Source organism: Erithacus rubecula (genome assembly GCF_903797595.1).
Source record: "Erithacus rubecula genome assembly, chromosome: 3".
NCBI classification, from domain to species: Eukaryota; Metazoa; Chordata; class Aves; order Passeriformes; family Muscicapidae; genus Erithacus; species Erithacus rubecula.
Genome location: NC_136689.1, coordinates 32,816,248 through 32,836,783, shown reverse-complemented (window position 1 = coordinate 32,836,783; position 20,536 = coordinate 32,816,248). Strand labels below are relative to the sequence as shown.

The 20,536-nt window shown below is 37.3% G+C and overlaps 1 protein-coding gene across 1 annotated transcript in view; it reads right to left on the bottom strand.

The window, feature by feature from the left end:
• The window catches only part of VWDE (von Willebrand factor D and EGF domains), a 458,699-nt gene that overhangs the window by 43,331 nt on the left and 394,832 nt on the right, over positions 1-20,536 (bottom strand). The window lies entirely within an intron of this gene.

The following is a 20,536-nucleotide window of genomic DNA, read 5'->3' as shown; positions in this document are numbered from 1 at the left end:
GCCTTATTAAAAAAATCTCAAGCAGTAGAAAGATGAAGTCTTTTCTTAATCTTTACAGACAATCTTCTGTCTCCAAAGTCAAGATATTTAATTTTTCTTACACCAGTCTTCCACCCATAAGAAGAGATAATATGCTGCTATTTTTGGGTACTTGTGAAATAAGTGCCTTCAAACTCTTGGACCATGTTGTAATTGAACAATGTTCTCTTTTGCTGTTGACAGATGATAATTGTACCATGTAAGAGACACTGCTGGCCTATTTACTAAGTTTTAATTTGTTTTATTTACGAGATTTTATTTTTTTACATTGAGCTTATTAAAAAAGGGGGAAAAAAAATGAAGTTCTGTTATCTAGACTTATTATGCTTCAAGACTGCAGAAACCATTCTTTTATATACCATTGGCACTTCTGGATGTACACATTGTACCACTGGTAGGCAAATCAGCATCAGGGAGGTGCAGCCTCACAGCCAGGAATGCAGGCTTTTGTAGTTTCATCTTGCTTCAAGCCTGCCCTTTAAGAAACTCATAACAGACATTTTTTCCTTTTTCTATACCTGCTTCTCACAGCAGGAGGTTTGAAATTGCCAGAGTTAAGCAGTTTAATAATTACTTTTGAAAAGTGAAAATGCACATGGCCAGGCAATTTCATTTCCATTTTGAAAATAAGTTTTTCCTCTTGTTTCTGAAAAAGGAGGTGGAAATTATGATTGCTTATGAAATTAGTTTGTATAACTGGTTAGGTATTTGATTATTTGAGCATCTGTCTTTAACAGCTGAGGTAGTTCTGTTGCCTAAAGCAGAAATCAGTGAGGTGAGAGCAGATAGTGGGAAAAAGACAGAAATTTCTCTCAGGCTACTTGCTATACTAACAAGAGTTGTACTCAAATGGCAGATGTAATGGGAAAATCAGAGAGATCCACTTTAAAAATGCACATTTCTGCAAGTAGAAATAATTCCATCTATAAACCATTTGGCATGAAATTCTTTTCCTTCCCTTAAAAATAGCACTATGATGGTAAAGAAAGTCCCTTACAAATGAACTAGTTGAAACTTCAAAGACATTCCTGTGTTTTCCTGCCTGGCAGTAGTCCCCATGGTACCTTGCAGTCCCTGTCCCTGAGAGACATGTAAGATTAATAAAAGATATAAAATTTTGAGCAGCAGAGGAAAAAAAGTGATTCTCTTAAAATTTAAAATATTTTATATCCCATCACTTCATGCGATTTTTCTTTTTAAGCAACACCGTGATTTTTGTGTTATGTCTCCCCTTCCAATTCTTCCAGGAAGGTCACACATCTGCCCTTGTTCTCATGTCCCACACATGAAAAACTAAATAGGGCAGGGAAACTGTGAAGATCAGTTAGGCAACATCTCCTTCCAAGCCAGGCTCAGAGCTCTGTTGCTAATCCAGTTTCTGACAGTTTCTATGGTTTGCCATTGGCTAGGATTAGCAGCTGGATAGATGGATCAGGAATGGGGCATGGGAGGTAAGGAAACACAGGCATTTACAGTGTGTTAGATCAAATGGGAGAATACTTTGCTCTATCAAAGGGATGAAGTAAGAACTAAGCATAACTCTGTTGCTATTCCTCATAAAGAAGAACGAAAGTTAAAGTCATGATAGTCATAAGATCATGAACCACCTTGGGGAGGGCAGGGTGGGAATGGATCCCAAAGGAACTGTTGGCCTCTTACAGGATTACTACCATGTTCAGTTGAAAAAAGGCAAGTTAGTTTGTTGCACAGCTATTCAGAAGATTTTTCTTTCAAAAGAAGTGAAGGACAACACCTCCAGGGCTGTAAGGACACACCGTCTGCCAGACCAGCACCTGCCTTCTGGCAGAGCCCCAGGACCTTAACCTTGAGAGGCCAAAACATCTGACAGAGAGACAAGGACCCCACCTAGCAGGACATCTAGTGTATTTGAATGGTAACCAAAGTTTCCTTTTACAGTTCATATAACCTAGTTGTATCAAGAAAAAGGATCAAGTTTCTCAAAATAATATAAATTATGCATGAACAATATGTAAAATATGCCTTGTCACTTTTGTCCAAATCTGGGAATGTGCCATGCTTTTTTATATAATGTGGCACATTTTTTACATCTCGCTTGAAAAAAAAAAGTGGTCAAAATGTGCACAATAAAGGAGAAAAATTAGTGTCTTCAAGTCCTTATCTTCCAAAATTGTCACAAGTATAAATGACTCAGCTGAGACTCCCTTGGAAAAAGGCTGATGGACTATTTTTGTATTATATAAAGTAATGGTGATTCCAGGTTTTGAATCCTATGCTAAGTTGAAACTATATAATATGAAGTCATAAAAAACTTTATATATTCTATTCTATTCTATTCTATTCTATTCTATTCTATTCTATTCTATTCTATTCTATTCTATTCTATTCTATTCTAATTTTCTATTTCTACTTTTATTTCTATTTCTATTTTTTTCGCTAATACAGTGTGCTGGAAATCTGTGAGTGGAGAATTTTTTAAAAGAGAAAATAAACTTGACCACTGGTATGGTTAAATTATGGCTACTAATGCATCTTCAGCCTATTATGATCAACAAAGGGAAGAGAAAGGTATGTGTTAGAAAGAAACAAACCTCTTTTTGTCCCGGCAAGCAGATTGGAATTGATTGGAAAATAGATATTAGGTAAGTAGGAAGTGTATCATTACCAAAAATGCAATTTCACAAATGTCAAACACACAGTGCTGTCCTACAATACTCTGTCTAGTCCATAGATTGTACTGAAATTAATCTAGCCTAATATATTTCCCAAGTAACAAAGTTCTGTTGCACTCACATCTTTTGCAAATGCCTGCAGTCTGTTATAAACAATAGCATAGTGAGATAAACTGCTAATGACTGCAAAACCATGATAATCTTTAATATAAAGTTCCTTAGAATTTGTGATGGAGCTCTTTTCTGCTCAGCAAAAAGAAGGATTATGAGGAGCAGAGACCATCACCAACCACAAGATCTCTAAGAGCAGTAGATTACATTTGCAGATAAATCATTGTAGCACAAAGCTAAATGATGCTAATAAAAACTGGTGCTTCTTTATCAGATATTAATGAAACTGCATTTATAAAGATTAATGGAAAAGAAAAAACATCTCTGGGACCCTATTGTTTCTCACATGAAAAACAGCTGAATTTTGCATCTTTGAATTGATTTAAGGAATAGGAAGACAGATTGTATGAATTATTGCTATATCCTTGTCATTGCTGGTTTAAATAACCTGCAATTATAAGGGAATAAAAAAAATCTCATTTCTGATGGAGATGTATCCAAAGGCCTTACTCTTAAATGTTTGGGGTTTTTTTCCTGCTCTTTATCTTTGCTAAACTGGCACATCCTGAACACCCACAGAGCTGAGGACTAACATGAGTCCTCTGGGTCACATTAATGATCCTGGACTGATGGAGAGTGAGCATTTGTTGAAATCTGAAGTCCAAAATATTTAGGATATACCAAGAAAACAAAGTCACACATAAGACTATTTATTTGTTCATTTATAAGGCTGCTCTGGCACAGTTAAATGCCATCTTTAGACTGGAAGATGTAAATTGCAGTTTTTTGCATGGTTGGTTTCTTTAAAAAGATTAAATGTGACAGGCTTTCTGCTCAAGTATCAATCTTGCTGCAAATGCCTTTGATGGGGCTCTCTCTGAGGCTCTGAGACTCAGCCTCAGAAAGACAAAAAGCTAGTCAAACAGCTAGAGCCATCCAGATGGCTGCTTCTTTATTGATGACCCACCTTTTGTTGCACAATTTCTTTGCTGCTTTTGGGGAGAAAAAGAACAGAAATCCTTGTTTTGTTTCCTGTATGATTATCCCTTAGTAGTTCTTTTCATAATTCTGTGAATTAATATCAAAGAGAGAATCTGAAAGACATATATAACAGAAGGCATGTCTCCCCAGATGCAGGGCCAGGAGGGAGGGGAGAGCAAGCATCACACCCAAATAATGATAAATACTGTGGTTTCTGAGTGCACTGAAGTGAAGGAAGAGCCTGTGTGATATCTGTAGATGTTTTGCAGCTGATTTCATGTTAATTGACATTTGTGATTCCTGCTTTCTAAATCACTTTCAAAATTATACAAATATCCTTCTCCCCTAAGCACAGCTTGAGTTGAAGAATGTGCCTGGTGTTTTTTCTGTTCCTTTGGCCTCCCAGCATTTTCTAAATCTCTGTTGAATGAGGTCTGCCTTTCACAGAATATGGTATTGGTGGAAACCACATTCAGCATAACAGTTCACTGGCAGGAGATGCTAATGGGGGCAGTCAGATATTTTGGGTTCTTTAGAAAGAATTTTAGCCTACTGCTGGTCATAGCTCCTTTAACAGGACCAGCTAAAATGTCTGTGTTCCACACAAGCTCCTCCTTTAGGTGAGGAGTTTTAGTCAAGTTTTTTAACCTGAACAGACATCTGTCCTCCAAAATATTTATTTTCTTCCTCAATGCTACTGCAAGTATTTCTGCTTTAACATGGAAAATTCTGGTCGCTCTTTTTCCAGAGCAACAGCTGAATTTCTGCAGCTCTGCTTGGGCATTGGAAATGTTATGATTGTTTCTGTAGAGACCAGTGATGTCCTCACCTGGATTACAGGGTTTATGGAAGTGTGGAGGTTTTTTTTGTAATTTTCAGGAAAAACAGCCTCTGATGTCCAAGAAGTTAAAAATACTTCTTTCTTTAGGAATAAAAGCATATAGAAATGCTCATACTTTTGTCTGATACTAGTGTAAAACTCCCAGCTTAGTAAAATGGAAAAAATATTTTTTCCATGAATTGAAGAAAAAAAAATTTTTTTCTACTCATGCTTAGTTTTTCCAATGTTCTTGAAACAGTAATGTTTTACCATCTCAAAATATTATCAGACACATATCCCTAAAGATGAATTTAAGTGTTCCATGATATGTTTGTGATCCAGTAACAAAAAAAATATCCCTTTACTATAAATGAGTATGTCCTTTAGAATCTTCATGATGAGCCATATTTTATAATTTTCAATATATAATTTCTTAATAGTTATCATGTTTCATGTGGCCTCCTTCTACTTCATCAGCTCGGAGTGAGATGGCATTTCCCTGACATTCAGGGACTGCTGTCGTACCAACAGCCTGGGCGTGTTTGCATTCATTATCTTTTTGCAGTGGAATAATAATAGTGGAGGAGGGGAAAGGATGGAAAAAGAGCAATTCTGTGTCATTTCTTCCTCAAATTCAAGTATATGCTGCTCTCTTGTGGAACTTCTGTGGTAGTTGCAAGCATTAGATAAAGGTGTCCTTGCTTTCTGACTTTTATTTTGGTCCATTGACTATTGCTAAGAAAGATTCAGTGCTTAAAATATAAAAAGTTTTTTAAAATGCAAATACCAATTCTGCCTATTAATGTACCCTTATTCTTTTTCCATTTTGGTGGTCAGCATCCATTGTTGACATAGATTTGTGTGCTGCATTTGGAATTAGATTTGTGATGTTTTGTAAATAAACGTATATTTGTTAATTCTGGAAAACAGCCTTTTCTGCTTTTTAGGTAATGCTGAAATGCACCTGTAGTTTTCTTTGGTTCACTTTTTCAATTAGCATCAGTAAGAAAATAGGTGCTTTAGAAAAGGGAATGAAAACTTGGGTATTTGACTGCATGAGGTTTGTGTGTGTGGAGGGTGTTGTCCAAATCATGAATTCTCAAATCTTTTCTTGTGTATTATGAAACTGAGTGATTGGAATTTTTAGAATAATGTTTCAGGGTATGTCACTGTCCAAACAAAGAGTGGAGGCAGTATGGTCACAGAGCCATCCTCACTGAGGCCCTGGGAAAAAAGAGCTCCACAAGCAGGAGAGCTTTGGGTGCCTGGTTCCCTGAGGATGTCTTCAGGGTGAGATTCTTTGCTTCGCAAGGAATATGTGTGAATATATAAGTGTTTGAGGTTATATGGTTGTTGCTCTGTCATCAAGATCACCTCTCTACCTTTACATCCATTTTCATTACAAGAAAAAAGTATTTGAGGCAGCAACCCTTCTGTCAGATGTGGCCAAAAATTTTATTTATTATTGCAGGATAGAGAGGCAGAGCAATTTTATTACCTTTTTTACCTGAAAAACGTATGTTAATAATAATAACAAAAGGATTTATTTTTGCCTGAACATACCCTACATTCTTACATATTCTGGGGCATATTTTATCCAGTAGAATCCTTAAGCAATATACAGGCTAAGCAGCCCTCTTGAGAATTTCTACTGCAAACTTGGTATTTTATTTGTTTCTGTAAAGTCTGGTTGAGTTCACTGATATAACACACACACAGAGCAAAATGCTTGACTACAAAGAAACACTTCATTTCCTCATATAAATACTTGCTGCCACTTCTGAGAAAAAAAAAAATCTCCTTAGTGTGATTAGTTATCCTTGTAAGAAACAATTTTTGAAGTTAAGTTACATTAGAGCGCTACCATCATTAAAATCACACAGGCCATTTCAAGACTGAATTTATACTTTCTGAGTAAGTCTTGTCCAGTAAGTTGAGGAAGGATTCAGACCTTTGGTCTGCTCTAGCCCTTGGAGGAGCACAGCCTGTTTTCAGAGGGGAGTAAGGAATATCCTTAGAGGGATCTTTGGTGCAAACTAAAGTGCAAACAAAACCATTCCATGAGGAATGGCTGATGCACTATAAATGCAGCCTCTGGCTCCCTGCACACCAGCTTCTCTGTGTACCCAAGCCTTGTACTCTCCTGCTTGTAGGCAGGGTATTATCTGGTGAAAAGGGGGAGCACAAAGAATCAAGTCATAATCGGTGTGCTTTTGTGAGTCCTGTGAAACAGAGTGAGAGCTGAGAAGGAAAAGCAAGTGGATTTTGAGTGTACAATATTTCAGGGGAGATTGAGAGAGGGTGTTTTTACAATATTCTATTATGTCTCCTCTTTAGAGAGAGGCTAAGCCAGTGCCAAAGAAATGGTTTTCCAATGTGCTATTTGTTCACAGGATGGATGGGGGCTGACAAGCTGACCATCAGAACAGCTTCTTTGTCCTTGGAGCTCCAGGTGGTTTAACAGTGCAGAGAAGCCACGAGTTTTTACCCAAATCACTGTTCATCCCTTTTTAGATGACTTTTCATCCCTGTCCAGCTTATTTTCAAGGATTTTTCAAAAAAAAATGGGGAGGTGAGGGCAAGGTACTGGGTATATGTATGATGTGTCTTTTCTAGAAAGAGGGCTCAGACATAGAAGTATCAGCATTCATGCTACATAAATAAGTACCACAGCTTAATTATGGTTATAATCATCTTTACTAGCTGCAAGATTCACATGATTCTATTACATCCCCTGCATTTTATGAAAGTATATTTAGGGGTGTAAAGAGCAGTATTAAAATTATTGTCAAGAGACAGAATTTTTAAAATTATAATATTTGTTTATTGGTTTTAATGAAATATTTGAAAGCTGAGCCCTTTATGACAAATATAATATGATAATTACCTAATACAGGCAGCACATAACACTGGCAGTCATGATTATAATCTGGTTTAGTCCATGCAGACTGCAATAGAATAGAAGAATATGTTTATTTATTACTAATAAAGAAATAGGGGTCATTCTTGTTTATTACTGTAAGTTCTGATTCTGAACAGCTTGTAGAGATAAACTCAGGGCTGAGAAGAGCAGACTGATAACCTCCTTCAAGCTGTTCCTAATGCAGTTCTGTGTGCAGCTGGCTTCTCTGCCAGGGTCTGCAGCTGAGTCATGGTCAGTGTGCTGTCCACCAGCACTCATTTCCAGGCCTGTGAGCTATCTTAGCACCTCTGTATTCCCTATGCAATATTTTGAAGGTAATATTCATTTTTTGTTTTGTGTATTTTTTCTAATTATCTCTAAATTCTTTTCACCTTTGAAATAATCAAGCAAATTACATAATTAGTTTAGCAAGTGGTGACAGTTAATTTTGTCCAGAAAGGGATAGGAATAAAGAAAGGCTACTGCATAAATTCTCTGTTGCCTACTTGAGGGTGGAAAAAAATGCTGACTTCTATACACAATAGTTACACCATTAGCTTTTTAGGCAAGAAATAGAGAATTGCCTCATGTAGTACAAATTGATCTAGAGACTTCTAATCCATCAGAACTGTGGTGACTCAGCTGAGATCTGAGGACTGTTGAGCTGAAGTGGAGAATGGCACCTTGAATTTCTGATGAACTCCACTGAAAATTCCTCCAAAGGAGGCAAAATATCAAAGTATCAGTGCATAATGGAGAGATTGCTTTTCACTTGTGTCATTCCTAGCACCAAAAAGATGGGTGTGATATTTAATGGAAACTAAAGCACTTATTTGGAAAGGCCTCACTGTTATATTTGCAGCAAGTGGACGTGTCTAAGCTTCTTTCCTGTACTGTTTGTCCACTTTGCTGAGCTTTTGCAGGGAATAAGAGTGACAAAATCACTTTGCTGATTTTAATTTCTGCAAGAATACTGCTCCCTTCCTGGGATTGATTCACTTCTGCCTTTAAGTCTCCATTTCCTCAAAATGTTTCAAAAGCTTCCTAAACTTCTGGTTCTTATTCCTTTCTTCCATTTATTTACAGAAGCTGCTCATTGGTGCATGTGATTGGTGCCTGCTCTTCATCAGCTGCATGAGTTGTGCTTTAAACGGTCTCATCAGAAAACGCCATTGTATTGTTTCCCTCTGTCTTGTCACTTTATTTTCAGCTTCTTTTTGCAGCTTATTCACATCACTGCAACTTTTCCTCAAAAATGTTGTGTAGACTTTTGCAGTGTATCACGATTCAGCTGCAGAAGCTGGCAGTGAGAAAGACAACTGCACACAGGGTGCATGAATAAGCTTGAAGGAGGTCATTAATGCCCTCTGTTCAGCCCTGAATTAATATCTATATTTGATATCAGGTGGGAGATCTATATACTTCAGTTTTCCATATCTTAGGATTGCTAAATTAGCAAAAAAGCAGCGGAAAGGGCTGGGACAGTGGCAGCCAAAGCCAGGGAAAACCTGGCAGAGCAGGGATGTGCCAGATGTACTGCAGTGCTCTATACAAAGAGATGCAAATGAGAGCAGGAATAGAAAAGGAAATTTTGGTCTCTGATGGGACCTTCCCAGTGCAGCAATCCATGTCTCTAAATCTTCACATTGCCCAGATTTTATTTCTGCGTCTGCTACCCAGAGAGCCCCTCGGGAGGGTTTTCAGGACGCGCATCCCGAAGGTGACAGCGCCCGGATTTTGGCAGGGCAGGGATGCGGATGCGCAGCGCCGGCTGCCGGCCGCTCCAGCTGCTGCAGGGACAGAAAAACCCTCACAACATCTTAAAACCTGCAGGATCTGCCGAATGTTGCATCCTGTTCCATTTTCCAAAAGGCGGTGCTCTCACAGGAAAAGAGCCAGCTGATATTTCCTCCCTCTTGGCTACTCAATTATTTTATTTTATATTTTATTTTATTTTATTTTATTTTATTTTATTTTATTTTATTTTATTTTATTTTATTTTATTTTATTTTATTTTATTTTATTTTATTTTATTTTATTTTATTTTATTTTACTATTTTATTTTATTATTTATTTTATTTTCTTTTACTATTTATTTTTTAATTTTATTTTTAAATTTTATTTTATTTTAATCTCTGCATGTTGCCCACCACTGTTAGCAGTGCAGGATTGTCATGTTACAGCAGCACAGAGAGTTCCTGTGTCAGTGAAGGGTTCCCCCTCCAGCAAAGGCACTGTGCTGCTCTTGCCAGACCCACAGCTTGCCATTGATGCTAAAGTGCACAAATGCTGATGTAAGAACTCAGGTGTTGTGTCTCGGTGGGAAGAGTAGGTTAGACTAGATGAGTCCCCTGCCAGAAAAAAAAAAAAAAAAAAAATTGTTTTGTCATATCCAAAATATTCACCACCTAAGGACTGTCAAGATCTTTCAAAGCCAGCCAAGATGTTTTCACAATAAAAGACTCAATATTTTTCAGGTAATGAGGCCCTCCAATAATCAAATACGACATATTGACATTACCCATGAGTCCATTTCCATTCTTATTTTCTATCTTTTTTCATTCTCAAAATGTATAAACTCACACTGGTTCGAATCTCATGAGCCTTGTCTCTTCATTTACCTATTTTATACTTTCATTACCTATTGCCAAATACTCTTCTCCCCCCCTATATAAGTCCAACTCAAATTTCAGCATCAGCACTGCTGGATAAAATCAGCTCACCAGTTTACATTAGAAGCTATTTACTGTAGTGTGTGAGGAAGATTGCTGACACTGATTACTTGACAGCAGTTTTGCAGTCAGTCAAAAGGAAAGAAGTAATTTAATTACTGTGTCCTCTCCAAAGAAAATCTTCGAAAGCGCAATAATAAACTAGGAATAACATTAACACAAAGAAGCAGAGGACAGGAGAGACACTTCAGTTGTGTAGTTCTCTTCCAAAAGGCATGTCTTGCTCATTATTGATGTGTTCAGTGCAGGAGCTCTCCTCCCCATCTGTTACTGAGGAATGGATTGGAAGTAGCTGCTGTGTTGTAGGAGCATTGGCATAAAGAGTAACAAAACCTCTGGTAACAGTGCTAGTAATTGTAGACTCCAAATGTAAAAACAGGGCAGTACCTGGTTTTATAAACAAGTTATTTTTCTGTGTATGGGTCTGTGTTGGAGGTCCACTGTTAACTTTCCTAGGTCTAACCTCTGGTAAAGGGCAGTTTAACTGGCCTAGACTTAGAAATTTCCCCTTCCCACTACAGGGACCACTTGTTCTAAGGGAGGTGTCTCCTTGGTCTTGATTTTAACTTGGTACATGGATTTGAATGTGTCCACCTTTGCTCTTGGGAGGTTTCACTGTGAGTTGAGCTGTGCATTGATAGTAAAGAGAAATGTTACTTTTCTTGGTAGTGAATGTGTTTCCATTTCTGAGAGAGATGTTATTTAAATTGTAAGATAAGAGGAAAATAATTATAAACACAAGTGGAGCTCTTAATGGATAATATTAATCTTAAAAATTAATAATTGTCTTTCTCACTTCAACAAATATTTATCCAGAGGATGATGTTACTTTATTCAACCCCTCAAAAATGCAAGGCAGAGCACTGGACACCTGGGTACCTCCTGGGGGCTTCTGGGTGTTGTATTCTCTCTGTTTTTTTGTAAGAGTGAAAATGTGGCTGTTACATACAGGATCTCAAAGGGGAAGCCTTTGAAAATATATTGTTATCCACATAACTAAGGTCTTACATATTCAAAAATTATCTTATATCTTGGGCTTAGAAGTGTGTCTTGGCTCACTGGTACCTTGCTCAGATAGCTGGTACCCTGTGTGCAGCTGCTTCTATACCCATTTGTCATTTATTAATGGAATTACTTGTGTGGTTTCCAGAGCTAGGCCCCTAGCAATGGACGTGGGACACACTCAAACTAAAAACACCTTATATTTGTAGGAAGGTTTCTGATGCAACATTTTTTTCTTCCTCCCTGGTCTTGTACCAAGACAATGTAATACACTGGTAGTTCCAGTTAACACATACACAACACACACACATGCATATAAACATATACATAACTTTATGCATATACAAGCAGATCAGTTTTAAACTATCAGTAATTTTTTCAAGAGTCTAAAGTTCGTGCTAATTAGCACTTGAAAAATGCTGTGAAGTTTTTTGTCATTCATGCTTTGACATGCAAAGACTAATGTTTGTACTAAAAAAACCTGCTAAAGATTCATTGCTTTCATTTGCACCTCTGCTTGATTAATCTTTTTTTGTTGGTCCATCACTTTTTTTCATCAGTTATAGTTCTTTGCTGATAATCTAATATGTTTGAAGTCCCTCCTTGATTCAAAGAAATGAAAGTTGGATGGTATTGTTTGAAAAGGTGCTATTCCTGCTAAATAATTAAGTCATTCTGGCTCAGTTTTTTCACTGATAGGTTTCCATTTGGCTAATTGGTCTAATGACATGTGAAAGTGTTTAGAGGACATCACAAAAGTGACAGAAAAAACATGCCCTCAATTTGTTTTAGTGTTTTGTTAAACTTTTCTGAAGTTAATCCTTTCTTCTTTTTAAAGCTGTAAACATTAGAAGGAGGCTTTATTAAATTGCTTTTACCTCAGACTACAGGGGGCTTTAATGGAAAAGGGAAAAATGCTTGAAACTGTTGAGTCTTTGTTCTTTTTCTAAGGCAAGAACATTGGGAGTCCACACAATGGGATTTTAATAACTGGTGTTATTACCTTCACAGCAGTAAAAAGATGGGGGCACCTGGTTTTATTGAACTGGTTAAAAGGAAACTAAGCAATACCATACAGTCTGTACTTGAAAAAGCACCCAGAAGTACAAATACTTCATTTTCAAAAAGCCAAACAGTTCTATAGAACATATCTATGAAGTCTAAGAAAATACTAACAGCCTTTCTCTATTTTGCAGGATCTCAAGTACCACAGTGACACCTGGAAGCATGGGTGCACTTCCCTGAGTAGTTAAATCATTACCAGCATCCTCTGGAGCCCTTCTGGATACATCTGCACTAATGATGGCCCATGGGCTAGTGTCTTCTCCAGAACTGAGAACAACCAATAAGGCACATCTGGCCTCAGCAGAGCTGCACTTGTCCTTTGCCTCTCCTTTAACCAACACCAAAATACCAGAGAGGCTTTGTGATGGCTCCAGCTATGCACTGCCTGAGAAATTCCCTGATGCTTCAGGGTGAGCCATCCTTGGCATTCAGGTCATGGCCACTTCATTTACAAGGTGGTGTGTTATACATAGCAAGAGCAACTTTTCTGTAAGAGTCACCAGGAAAAAAGATGTTTACAATATTATGTTACTGTACATATATTCCAAGGAGGCATGTTTCATTGATTTTTAAAATTTTAAATCTTTTAAGAATTGCAGTTGATGATGTGACATCAGACATATCAGATCCTCTATGACCTTGATATTTTCTTTTGTCTCCCCTTGTAGTTGAAATAAATACTTCATATGTTGCCTTCAAATTAAGCTGTTGTCAAGATACCATAGTATCCTTGGTGGACTCTGTGTTGCAAAGAATATGAAATTCTCTGATATTGCCCCTGGGAGGAAATACTTGTGGGTTTTCAACCAGTTTGCCCATGTTCTGTGAATACTCTAATTTCTTTATGGTTTTTATTGTTTCTTGAACACTTATTAGCATTGGACAAGAAGAATATGCAAATGTGGGAGCTCTCTCTGGCTGGCTGGCTGTTCTTGCTGTTGCTGCACAACCTCATAATGCTGCTGCAGCTCTCTGCTCTTCATAGCCCAGTATCACTGGAACTGCTGTTTCTGGTGCAAGCTGTAAGATCAAAGCAGATACTGTGAAAAAGTTTATTTTGTATTGCTTCATTCCACATGCTGTCCATTAACTGATCTCCTGAGTCATTTAAGGTCCTCACAACCTGTCATTTCTTTCATAATTTCTGTTGTTTTGCCAAGTACCCTGACATTATTTTTTTCAGCTTTCATTTATGAAAGAGAAGAAATTGCAATTATCAAGGAGTTTAGTGCTAGGAAGTTTTGTAAAGTTTGTATGTTTGTTTACCTAAATGTCTCATTTAGTTTGGTGAGTCAGGCAGACCAGTGAGTTCTTTTTATACCCACTTCAGTGAAGCTGATTTTTTTAATCCTTTGAATCATTTGCTATTACATGCTTCCAGAAGAGCTGTATGGCTGCTCTGGCCCTCTGCTATGCAAATAAGCTTTGCTGCTTTTCCCTAATTTTTTACCCTTGCCTGACCACATGGTTGTTTATAAATTGTCCCACTGTTGTGGTTGTGGTTTATTTTCCATAGGCTCACACAGATATGCTTCATATCACTGCACATAAATACAGAGCTTGGTGCTCAAGCCTTGTGCCTTGGCCCTGTTCTCATTAACTCATAGGGGAACTTTGGGGAATCAAAACTGACTGCACCTATTTTATGGTACAGACCTAAGTTTACCTTGATGTACTTTGCCTGGGAGCCCAGTGCATGAGAATCCCAAGTGTTGAAGAGGGATTTGGGAAATCATGAAGGCTCTGGTTATAGGTGGTACAGAGGTGAAACCATATCCAGGAGTTGAGCTATTTCATCTTGCAGAAATATAGTGATTTTCTGTGGAGAAGAAACAGAAAACTGACTCTGCTTGCTCTAGAAAGATTATGAAATAGGTATTTGTTTTGCTGAAGAAGACATCCAGGTGCAACTACATCACCAAAGTTTACAGAAAATTTACATCATGCTTATAGATGAAGATAAGGGCCTACAACTGAAAAGGTAAAGCTTTTTACTAAAGAACTATCAAGGTTTTTTCTTTAAATTAGAAACTCAATGTATGGTATCCAATTTTAACTGAAACTTTAAAACAAAATTAAATTGCATAAAGGTCAATGAAAGTATAAGCAAGCAAAACAACTTGTCACAGTGGCAAAGTTTGCAAAGGTGTCAACCCAGATCACTGGCTATCAGCAGCACAGCACTCCCTAATGGAAAGGAGCTGGGTGCCCTCCCTGGCCAGCAGGGTTGTTTGAGTCTGAAAATGTCCCACTGCTGTAGGCAGTTTGTTCTGAATATTTTGCCAGATGGGACTTCTACTGTTTCCTTTTCTCTACTGCCTGGAGAGGGTATGCTTTAATTGTAAGAATCATGAGTATTAGAGCTGATGTTCTTCAAGGCCATAGAGCAGACCATATATCAATATGTTTTTATCTACATGCACTTGAGTTACACGTTCCTTGCTCTGAAGGAACACTGAATATATGAACGTGCTGGAATTTTAGCCTCACTATGACATTTACATTCCTTCAAATCCTCCTTTCATAAGAATCTCTCTTCAGGTTAAGACTATTTTCACCATGCCTGTGGGGTTGGCAGGCACGTTTCAGGTGCTTCCCTGTGTGCTGTGATCCTTGCTGCTCAGGGAACAGTCCCACTCTGAGGAAATGAAGACTGACCAGCTCCCCTGCTTCTTGTCTTTTATGATTTATGGCAATGGTACCTACTGTAGACCATACCCCAGATCTGCTTCTAACCTACCACCCTGGAACCAGCAGGGCAGTAGATGCTAAGAGATAGCACAAGCTCAAAAAACAATTGGTCCCCATCATAAAAGTTAAAGACACCTAAGTCTGCCAGATACAGTGGCTGGTGGACACTGTTGGCCTAGGGAGTTCTGACACGAATAATACTTGGCTTGAGAGTGTATATGAAAAAAAAAAAAAAAAAAAAAAAAGCATGCCAGAATGCTGTGAAAACATTGCAGGTTTTATTATTCTTTAAAGATTAATTTTAAATTTTCTTCTCATTAATATCTTTCGCTAGTAAGTTGTTTTATAAGACATTGTACTACTGCTAACAATTCTTTGCTTATTCTGTCCCAGTCTTCACTGGTCATTTGCTGAGCTGTAGTTAGAGGCACTATTTCTCTATTAACTATCACAAATGTAAGATATTTTGAAATAATTCTACCCTGCTCTTGAGGAAGCCTCACAGCACATGCTTTGTCATGTCTTTGATCATATCAGATTTTGCTGTGGCTTATTGCTTTATGACATATTTTCCCTTGCTTTCCTTTGTTCCCCTACTGCTATCTTGCAGTGATTTGCAGTTAATTCTAGCTACTCCTTAGTTCACCTTCAGGCACTTTTTTTGTACTAGTTGCTCATAATTTTAATATTTTCCATAACTTGCCTACAGGGTTCCTTGCCATGTCTGCTCAGCCAGTATGTTTTTAGCATTAAGCAGTTATCAGTCCACACTGAACAGTTTTCTAGCTCATTGGTATATTAGGTGGACAAAATTAGTGCAACTGGTCCCCCTTGTGACACAACTTCTGCCATTATGGTTCAGATGAAAGTCTTGTTCATGCTCATAAATACTTACATATTTTGTATAAAGATTAAAATTGTTGATTCTTTTCTTTAATCACATTGCTTTGCACATAGTGCAATTTTAGTAAATTTAGGATTTTTGCTTCTGTTCTAAATTAAACTATCCTATAAAACTAGCTTGGATTTCTTATTAAAAATAGCACGAAATGCCTCCAAGGTAATATTTTCTTTCAAGCTTTTCTTTCATTTCTACACATTTTTCTAATGACTTGAAGCCAGAGTGCATCTAGCTTTCAAGGTTTTCTCTTCCCTTTTGAAAAATCGATGCACCAAGAGATTACTGTATCTCTATTCATATAACTTAAAAAGTCATCTGTCCTTTTTTCTCATCAATCTGACCCAGAATTCTCTCTGCTACTACTGAGTTGTTGCACTCAAAATCTTGCTGGCTCATATAAGTAAAGCTAAAAAATTATTAGCATAACTGAAAGTGAAGCACTCTTACCATTAATAATCCAGATCTAACTGCTTAAAAAGAAGGTCAATGCAGTTAAAATGTTTATACATACACATCCTGGTGCCTACCTCCCAGTGTTAGGCTGATGTCTCCACTACTCCTCTGGGTGCTGAGATTGGTGGGGTTTCACACTGGTGGCAGTGGTGGGATGTTAGTGAATTTCCAGCCTCTGTCCAGCCTCTGGAGTCTTTCAGTGTGAAAAATTATTTTTGTTGTAATCCTCACTGTACAATCAATTTGGGGCTATTTTTATGTGTCAGCCAAAATCCTTTTACACCTTTGCTCTGCATTGGTCTGTTGTTCCATATCACACCCAAATTACTACATATGGTATTTTTTGGGATGTTAGACACCATATTTCTTTGTTATCTCTAAAACCAGTTCTGTCCAGCTCAATGCTAGACTCATGCTAGAGTTCTGCACAGAACTACTGCTTCTTACTGCTATCCTCATAAAACTATTTTTCTACTGTACAAGGACAAATTAAATGTAGACATGTGGTACCCTTCCTGCTATTCAGACTTTTTTTCTCTCTGTTGATGCTTTTAGCAACTAGTTAACCTGTGTTAAAAGACTCCCAGAACATGACAGAATAAAAACACATGGATGTAGATACATGTCTGAAAGTCAAATATGTATAATGTTGACAAAAGGAACAGAGAAAGATTCTCCTCCCTACCACACCCCCCAAAAAAACCCCAAAACAAACAAAAAAAAAAAAAACCACAAGAAAAAACACAAGAAAACCCCAAAATAAACCAACCTAACAGAAACCCCCCCCACAAACAAATGAACAAAAACTCAAACCAACCAGCCAACCAACCAACCAAAAACAAAAGCAAAAAAGAAAAAGGCTCTGGGAATTTGAAGACATGCACAAGCAATTGATTGTGCAAACTGTCCACAGAGAAAATGAGACCACAGTGAATATTCTTGTCCTTAGGAATTTATGGCAAATAGTAGATCTGGGAGACATTTTTAAAAAGCAATTTGAATTCAGTGATTTGGATAATTCTTTAAAATAATATTTTATCCTCTTTAAAAACTATTTACTGTACTTTTATTTAATTGTCCTGTGACCCTACTACCAAAAAATACCAAAAAAACAAAACAGCAAATCAACAACCCTCCCATATTGCATATGTGATTTCTTGTTATACATGTTATTCAATACAGTTAAGCAGAGACTGCCTAGGATGTCCTGCATGCTTAGTGACAACTGCTTAAATAGAACATAAAAAGCTTTGAACAATGTAAATCAAGCAATAATAAATGTTATTATCACTTATATAATTTTCTTATAATCTCTATAGTGTTATTATTGATATATAAATCCTTAAATAGTAGCAGACAGCTTCATAGCTCATAAGGATTTGTTAAACATAAAGACAATTTTAATATGTCATGGCATGGCATTTTGATGAGACCCATGAAGTATTCTGGAGAAACATATTGTACTGCCATTTCATTGATCTAAGGTGGCAGATGAAAGTCTTGTCACCTGCAGTACCACCTCATTTCAAAGTGAATGCAGTCAGAGAGATGGAGTATGGCAATTTTTAATGTAAATGATGTCTTGCCGTCCAGAAGGAGCCTGTTTACAGTCTTGAGGCCATTAGACTTCTGCCCTGGCTTCTTCAGCACTGCAATTCTGCAATAGGATTGGGGAGTCAGTTTGAGATTGATGATTAACTTCTCACTTGTGCTGCTAACCTTCCTTTTGTATTTCTGTAAAACTGAACAAATGACTGCTACTAATGTTTTGCTCATCAACTTGTAAGTGAAGGCCATTTAAGGCAGCAGTGCTGGATTTAGCTCCAGCTGCTGTTCTAATGTTGCAGAAAGCTTTTGCTGCAGTTCATTAAATTCAACTTCAGGCAGTCACAGAACTGCCAGCTAATTATTTTTTTTCTTTTCTTGGCTGAGTGAATCCTGGTGTCACCAATTTCCTCTCACAAAATGGAGCTACAGAATTCTTCATTCTGAAAAGTGAAGAAACAAAGCAGTGAGGAAGACACCAACATAATTCGGTTACAAACAGGTAAGACTGAATCAGTGCAACTTCATTTCCTACCAGTTCTTCAGACTATCTTGGGAGTCAGACTCTGTATGCAAATTGGTTCTCCGCCAGTAGGTCACAGGGCCTTTATTAATAACAGTTAGTTTATGTTTCGGGGAGTAATAACCAAATTGGAGCTTACATGGGTTCATGTAACCCTCTGGCTGAAAAGGAGCAGACCTGGGGCTGAGAAGTAGTGAGCAGTAATTTTCCTCAGTACTGAGTACATGAGGTATTTTAATCTCTCTTATCTCAGTACAAATCAAATTAAATTATGACAATTTCATTCTGTGGCATATCAAAACTGAAAATGAGATCCAAAATTGAAAGATGGAGATGTCACTCCTGACCTTGAATACAGAATTTCTATCTGAACACAGCTTTGTTAACACATGGATGACGCTAGATACCTCTTAAAAACTATTTTAAACATACCTCATCATCTGTCCTACTCATGACTTTAAGTTGTTTGTATAGCTTAGAGATAAAGTAACTAAAATCAGAACATCCATGTGTGTTTAAAATAACACTCCAAAACAGGAAATGTGCATAACCTCCTCCCATGGAGCTGCTCATGGAACAGGGATTTTGATTGATTCCTGTGGTGATTCACTCTTTAGGGATGTTACAGCTTGAGAGTATCTCCAAACTAGTACACCAAGGTTTCACCCCAGAATTTTTGGAAAAGTAATAGATACTGAGAATTTGAGCTTATGTTAAAGATTGTTTATTGCCTTATCACAGTCAGGATTTCAAAGAGAGATTTCTCCCTTTATGATTTTACACTCGGAGGAGAGAGCATTTACTATGATTTTACAATTAAAATTTACACAAAATGAGTATAAAAAAGGAACAATAGGGAAATTGTGAAGTTAGAACAATAGAATGGCATGATTAAAATATGTAGAATTAGGTATCTGCAAGGTTTCTAAATACATAGTTGCACCTTTAGTTGCAGCAAGAAAGGAAAAAAATACTTCAGCCACAAAATTCACATTTTCAATATGCATATTTTTACTTTTGACAGTGTGTTTTCATGTACATGTAATTTGTCAGCTGGGAACTGTTGTTGTCTCATTGCAATCTTAAGAGAGAGAAGACACATCAAAAGAAAATTAATGCTATGATAGCATTCAGTGCAAATCAGTAAAGTTCCACATAAGGATGAAATCTGACATTTGTGTCAACCACCAAGACACAATGGGGGCACAGGAAGAAAGCTGTGAAGGGAATTGAGTTAGAATATGAAAGCAAAACACAAGATGTAACCCTTTTAATTCTATGACAATTCCATAGCTTTTACATGACACAAGTTGTGTAAGCTAGTTTGGGTTCAGCTTGGGAGAGGTTTTTGTTGGACTTCATTAAAAATAATCTGTCAGTACTGCACCACCAGAGTGAATGTCCAGTCATAGAACTGTTAACTAAATTCTGGTCATGGGCTCAAATCGTGTTGCTATTTCCATATAGATATCTTAAGGACCAGCACTGAGAACAGTTAAGAAGCTGAGAAGCCACATTTTGACAGGTATAGGTAAGAAATTATAATTATCCAGAGAAGGAAAAAATTATATTTGTTTGGAAATACAACACTGGGATGAAACATTTTTGTATTTGTAAGCTAAACAAAACTCATTGAGGAACAACTTTCTGTTATTTTAAAGAATTATCTGACACTCTGAGGAGTATTTTTGAAGAGAAAAGAAAACCTCAATAATTTTATAATTTCAATTTCAGAATACAATTCTGATAAATTTAGAGGCTAGGTTCTGAATAAAATCCACAAAATATTAAAACGTTGGGGAGCCTCTAACCCCTCATCTACAAATAGAAAAGTACCAAATCTTATTTTCTCAGAAAAGATGGAGCTTTTTAGATACATCAACCCATAATGATAATTAAATAGGTTCAGTAATTGAACTGCTTGAAATAAGATTTCCTTGAAAGTGGAAAACAACAAGAGCTGTGATCATGGATTATGATCCTGTGGCTAAGTTTTACCTTCACAATAGTGACAAATCCAAGGACTTTTCCCTTGCTTGAGTGGGTCCAAAGCAGTCTGGGGCTCCCAGCAGAGCCTTAGGAAGGCTGGGGAGGCTGGGGGACTGATGACCTTGGAGCTC